This window comes from Dipodomys ordii, unplaced genomic scaffold (genome assembly GCF_000151885.1).
Source record: "Dipodomys ordii isolate 6190 unplaced genomic scaffold, Dord_2.0 Scaffold34, whole genome shotgun sequence".
Classification (NCBI taxonomy): Eukaryota; Metazoa; Chordata; class Mammalia; order Rodentia; family Heteromyidae; genus Dipodomys; species Dipodomys ordii.
Window position 1 is genome coordinate 8904403 of NW_012267250.1, and position 5271 is coordinate 8909673.

At 38.9% G+C, this 5271-nt stretch overlaps 1 pseudogene; it reads left to right on the forward strand.

Moving 5' to 3' along the window:
• The first annotated feature begins 2630 nt into the window (after positions 1-2630).
• Positions 2631-4199, forward strand: LOC105986233 (annotated as a pseudogene).
• Positions 4200-5271: the final 1072 nt, after the last annotated feature.

The window sequence follows — 5271 nt, forward strand, 5'->3', positions numbered from 1 at the left end:
CCATGGTTTCCCTTATTTGCAATAACTAGTATATGTCTGAATCAAACAGAAAAGGTCAGATAAGTTGAGTAAGGGGACTGAACCCCAAGATAAGTATTCAAACTTTAATCTTTTTTATTGGCTTCTATTAGTAATACAGGAGAGTGATCTCTCCTGACAAACATTCTTTTTTTTGGGGGGGGGTGGGGTTTGGTCATGGGGCCTGAACTCTGGGCCCAGGTGCTGTCCCTCAGCTCTTCAGCTCAAGGCTAGCAATCTACCACTTGAACCACAGCACTACTTCCGGCTTTTTTCTTTTTGCTTATGTGGTGCTGAGCAATCGAACCCGGGGCCCCATGCATGCAAGGCAAGCTCTCTACCACTGAGCCACCTTCCCAGCTCCGACAAACATTCTTAAACGGTATAATTCATATATTTTCAACTTTGCTCTAGCCCAAGCATTCTGACTTTTATGTTTCTTCCTCTTTTTTAAGATTTAGGCTGTTTCTTTCTCTTTTTTAAAGTTCAACTCTACCAATGACTATTGACAAAAAAAAAAATTAGATCTGAAAATCAGTTTTAAAATTTAGTCACCATGTTGATCCATATTAGTATGGCTCCATTTTATATCAAAAGACTATCCCTAATACAAGAAATGCTAGAAGTATTGCTTTGAGATGGTGAATTACAGGTGTCAGTCACACTGTTGTCTGAAGGATCCTACACTATTGTTACATAATATACAATCACAAATTCAAGTTTTTCTTAAAAACATGGTAAGAGGTGATTACAAGACAGGAATGACATTCATCCATATATTCCAAAGCATTTCCTGTAGAAATGTTAACACCCAAAACCAAAAATATTAGGAAATATTTTGGTCAGTTTTTAAAAATTAATATTCAGGCCATACTTTAAGAAAACTAAACTATGGGAAGGGAAGGGGTGGTAGGGGAAAACAAAGGGGGGGGGTAATAATGCTTGATAGGAAATGTACTCATTACCTTATTCATGTAACTGTAACCCCTCTGTACAGTACCTTTACAATAAAAATATATATTAAAAAAAGAAAACTGAACTATGAGAAAGGAATGTGTGAAAAACTATAATCACTCTGGACTTTCACAAATTAAACCAGCATCTGGAGAAATAAGCCTTGTATTGTCAAAGTAAACCTCATGATTACCTATTGGTAAGGAGGAAAATCCCAAACTTAGAGAGGACAAACCTTCATGGCATCATAGGAAGGAAAGTAAGTCTCAATCTTCCACTCACATTCTAGATCATCCTCTTTTACTCTTACAGTCATGCATACATCAATACTACAAGACAGAAATGTCAGATCAAGGATTTCCATACTGGATCTCCATTTAGTAACAGATTATGAACCTGTCACCAGAACCACAAAGTACAGTGACATGGAGTGGTTAGCTGGCTCCTAAGACAAAATATGAAGGACAGCAATCACCGAAAGCTTTTTCCTTATTTTATGTTTCATTGTCTGATAGGCAACTGAGCTACGTGCCGAGACCACCAATAGCTTCTTATCCATCTAATGATTTATAAGCTGCCAGGATATTAGTTCCTTCTCATTATCCCTTGAGGATCTGTTTTTAAAACCATCATTTCCTATTCTACTTTTACAGTGATCAAAAATTTATAATCACAAAGTAGAGCAATATGAAAACACTATTTTTTCACATCTCACAGGCAAAAGCCAAGAAAACAGTGGTAATATCATGCCATGAAATGGTGATGATCTGAGTCCTCTTACTCTCTGTTAGTAAGATATAATTTGGCTAGCCTATCAAAAAGAAGATGGGGCTGTATTCAAAACACTTAAAATCTTCTACGCATGTGTCACTTTGCTGTGCACAAGAGCTTTTGGGAACAGGGATGTATTGATCCTCTCAGACTTTAGAATAATGTTAAGTCTAGTGTAACCACTGTCCTACAAACATCACCTTCAGCTGAGAGCAGCCTGGGCTGAGGTCAGTGGCCATGATATGAAACGGTACCATGGATTGTTTATGCATAAAGACAGCAATAACTTATGTATGAAACCCTAAAGCATAGCAATAAAAAGTACTTCGTGTGAATTAAGTTACAAGACCCTGAAGCAAATTAATACTATTCATACACCAATTTCCCAGGTAAGAAAATGGAGGTAGCAGTCAGCAGGCATTAGTAAAAGAAATTTGTGTTTCTCTTGATTTTCATAGCCTTTTATCCACTACTAATCTATGGAAAATGTTGACAATGAAGTGTGTACACACAAGTGTAATCCCAGTAATCAAAAGACAGGAGGAGGAGAATCAGATGCTCAAAGCCAGCCTGGGCTACACAATGAGACCCTGTCTCAAAAAATTAGCTACCAGGCGGGTAGAGAGACGTCCTGCGTTCCAGTCCCCCTGGTATCAGAACTTAATTTCTGGCTGTGGTGCTTATGATGGAGTTATTCGAGGAGGAGAAAATCTGATCCGAGTGAACCCAGGCTGTCCTAGAAATGCAATGGCCCAGGAGCAGACACTGAGGACTGTACTGAGGCTGAGTTTCAACCCATGATCATGGATTCTCCTACCTGATTTTGAGTTCAGAGTACAAACAGTAAAAATGGCACAAGCTGCATTCACCTCCCACAATGGGAAGGCATGACACTTCAAGAACACACATGGACTTGTGACACATGGACATGGGTACACAGAAAAAGGAAATCTATAATTATTTAGAAGTAGAAAAGCATTCTGTACCAAAATGGGTACATTCTGCTCAGTTATCAAGTTTGAAAATCTCCAAGAATTAAAGAGACACTGTCACTGGGGTCCCATGATAGCCCTTAGTGTTATAGCAATATGTTCTATTTTTTTTTGGGGGGGGGTCCGGTTGTGGGGCCTGAACTCTGGGCCTGGGCGCTGTCCCTCAGCTCTTCTGCTCAAGGTTAGCGCTCTACCACTTGAGCTACAGTGCCACTTCTGGCTTTTTTTCTTTTTGCTTATGTGGTGCTGGGGAATTGAACCCAGGGCCTCATGCATGCAAGGCAAGCGCTCTACCACTGAGCCACCTTCCCAGCCCAGCAATATGTTCTATAATGGCCATGATTGACTCTGTATTGTGGTATTGGCCCTTACATACAACTGGAGGAAGTGTAAATTTCATCATGCTGATAAACTGGACTGTCATGATTCTTTATAATTACTTCAATGTCATGCTTGTTGGTCCTGGCTTCATCCCTTTGGGGTGGAAATCAGAATATTCTCAGGATAGCACGTATCTCCAGTATTGTAACGTTTGCCAAGCCTTCAAGGCACCACAATCACATCTCTGCAGAAAGTGCAACAGATGTGTGATAAAGATGGACCATCACTGTCCTTGGATCAACAACTGTTGTGGTTACCAAAATCATGTTTCATTCACACTGTTTCTCCTTTTGGCCCCACTGGGTTGTATCCATGCAGCTTTCATTTTTGTTATGACTATGGACACACAGCTTTACAATCGGCTCTGCTTTGAGTGGAACACCATGAAGACTGATATGAGTGCAGCAAGGAGAGATCCTCTCCCAGTTGTTCCCTTTGGTTTAGCTGCATTTGCTGCCACCTCGTTTGCGTTGGGATTAGCTTTAGGAACAACCATAGCTGTTGGAATGTTGTTTTTTATCCAGATGAAAATAATTCTCAGAAACAAAAACTTCTATTGAATCATGGATTGAAGAGAAGGCTAAAGATCGAATTCAATATTACCAGCTAGATGAAATCTTAGTTTTTCCCCTATGACATGGGAAGTAGATGGAAGAATTTTAAACAGGTATTTACATGTTCAGGGGTGCCTAAAGGAGATGGGCCGGAGTGGCCAATAAGAGAAGGATGTCACCAATATAGCTTAATGATAGAACAGTTAAAACAAAAAACTGACAAGAGAGTCAGACATGTTCGCTCTAAGGTAATAGAAAATTACAGTGGTGCCTACTGTCCTTTGAATAGAGGAATAAAAACTTTCTTCACAAGCCCTTGCACTGAAGAACCTATTCAGCTGCAAAAAGGTGAGTTCATTTTAGCCACAAGAGGGTTATGATACTGGCTGTATGGAGACAAAATTCTTGATGATCCCTTTACAGAAGGTGTTTCAAGAATAAGAGGCTGGTTTCCCAGAAACTGTGTGGAAAAGTGTCCCTGCGATGCTAAACAGAGCCAGCCCCAGAAGGCGAGAAGAAAACCAGATAGCCACTGCCAGAGTGAAATTAGTCTTTTGAAGTCCACTTCATTACTTGAAAATTGTGCCTATTACTAAAGAGTTATGCAATGAACCTACTCCGGTTAAGGTGTTCTTTTCCTCAAAGGTGCCCTAGTGCCATAATTTCATATTTTTATTACCATTTGGAAATGGAGAAGCCATTGGGTATAGGCCTTTGCATTCCTGCCCCTCTTTATCACCTTTTTCTCCCCCAAAAAAGAAATAATTGCCAGGCACCAATGGCTCACTCCTATAATCCTAGCTACTTGGGAGGCTGAGATCTTAGGATCATGGTTCAAAACCAGCCTGATCGTAAAGGTCCATGATATTCATATCTCCAATGAAGCACCGAAAAGCCAGAGTAGAACTGTGGCTCAAGTGTAGAATGCTATCTTTGAGCAAAAAAAAAAGCTTAGGGACAGTTTCCAGGCCCCGAGTTCAAACCCCAGGACTGATACCAAAAACAAAACATTTTTTTATCCAGGCAAATGACTTGCATTTTCTTTAGGGTTTTGCTCATTGCCCTGCACACCCTGTACCTCACCTGTAGATCACGGCCCCAAATCCCCCCTTGGCAGGAACATATGCATGTGATAATGTCTGTCAGTTATTATTTCTTACATAATACTACTGTAGTACTTATTGTAAAATTCATAGAAGCTCAGATTTTGTTATCTGTATTTTAATAATGCAGATTTTAGCCAAATCAAATAAAGATCAATGAATGTTCTAAAAAAATTAGCTACCAAAAGATTGGGAGATTAGCTACCCAAAGACTGGTAGACTAATATTAAATGAGTAAGATTTGTATAGATTTGTTTATTTATGAAGTAGCAGCGTTAGTTTTGTTTGGTATTTAACTATGTTTCTGGTTTTTTTTTAAATATATTTGTTTTTAAAGGAGGAGACAACAATGCTTGTTAAGAAATGTACTCATTACCTTGCCCATGTAATGATAACTCCTCTGTATGGTATTTTCACTATATATATATATATATATATATATATATATATATATATACTTGTAATTTAAAAATTTTAAATTTGAACTTGATTTAAAAG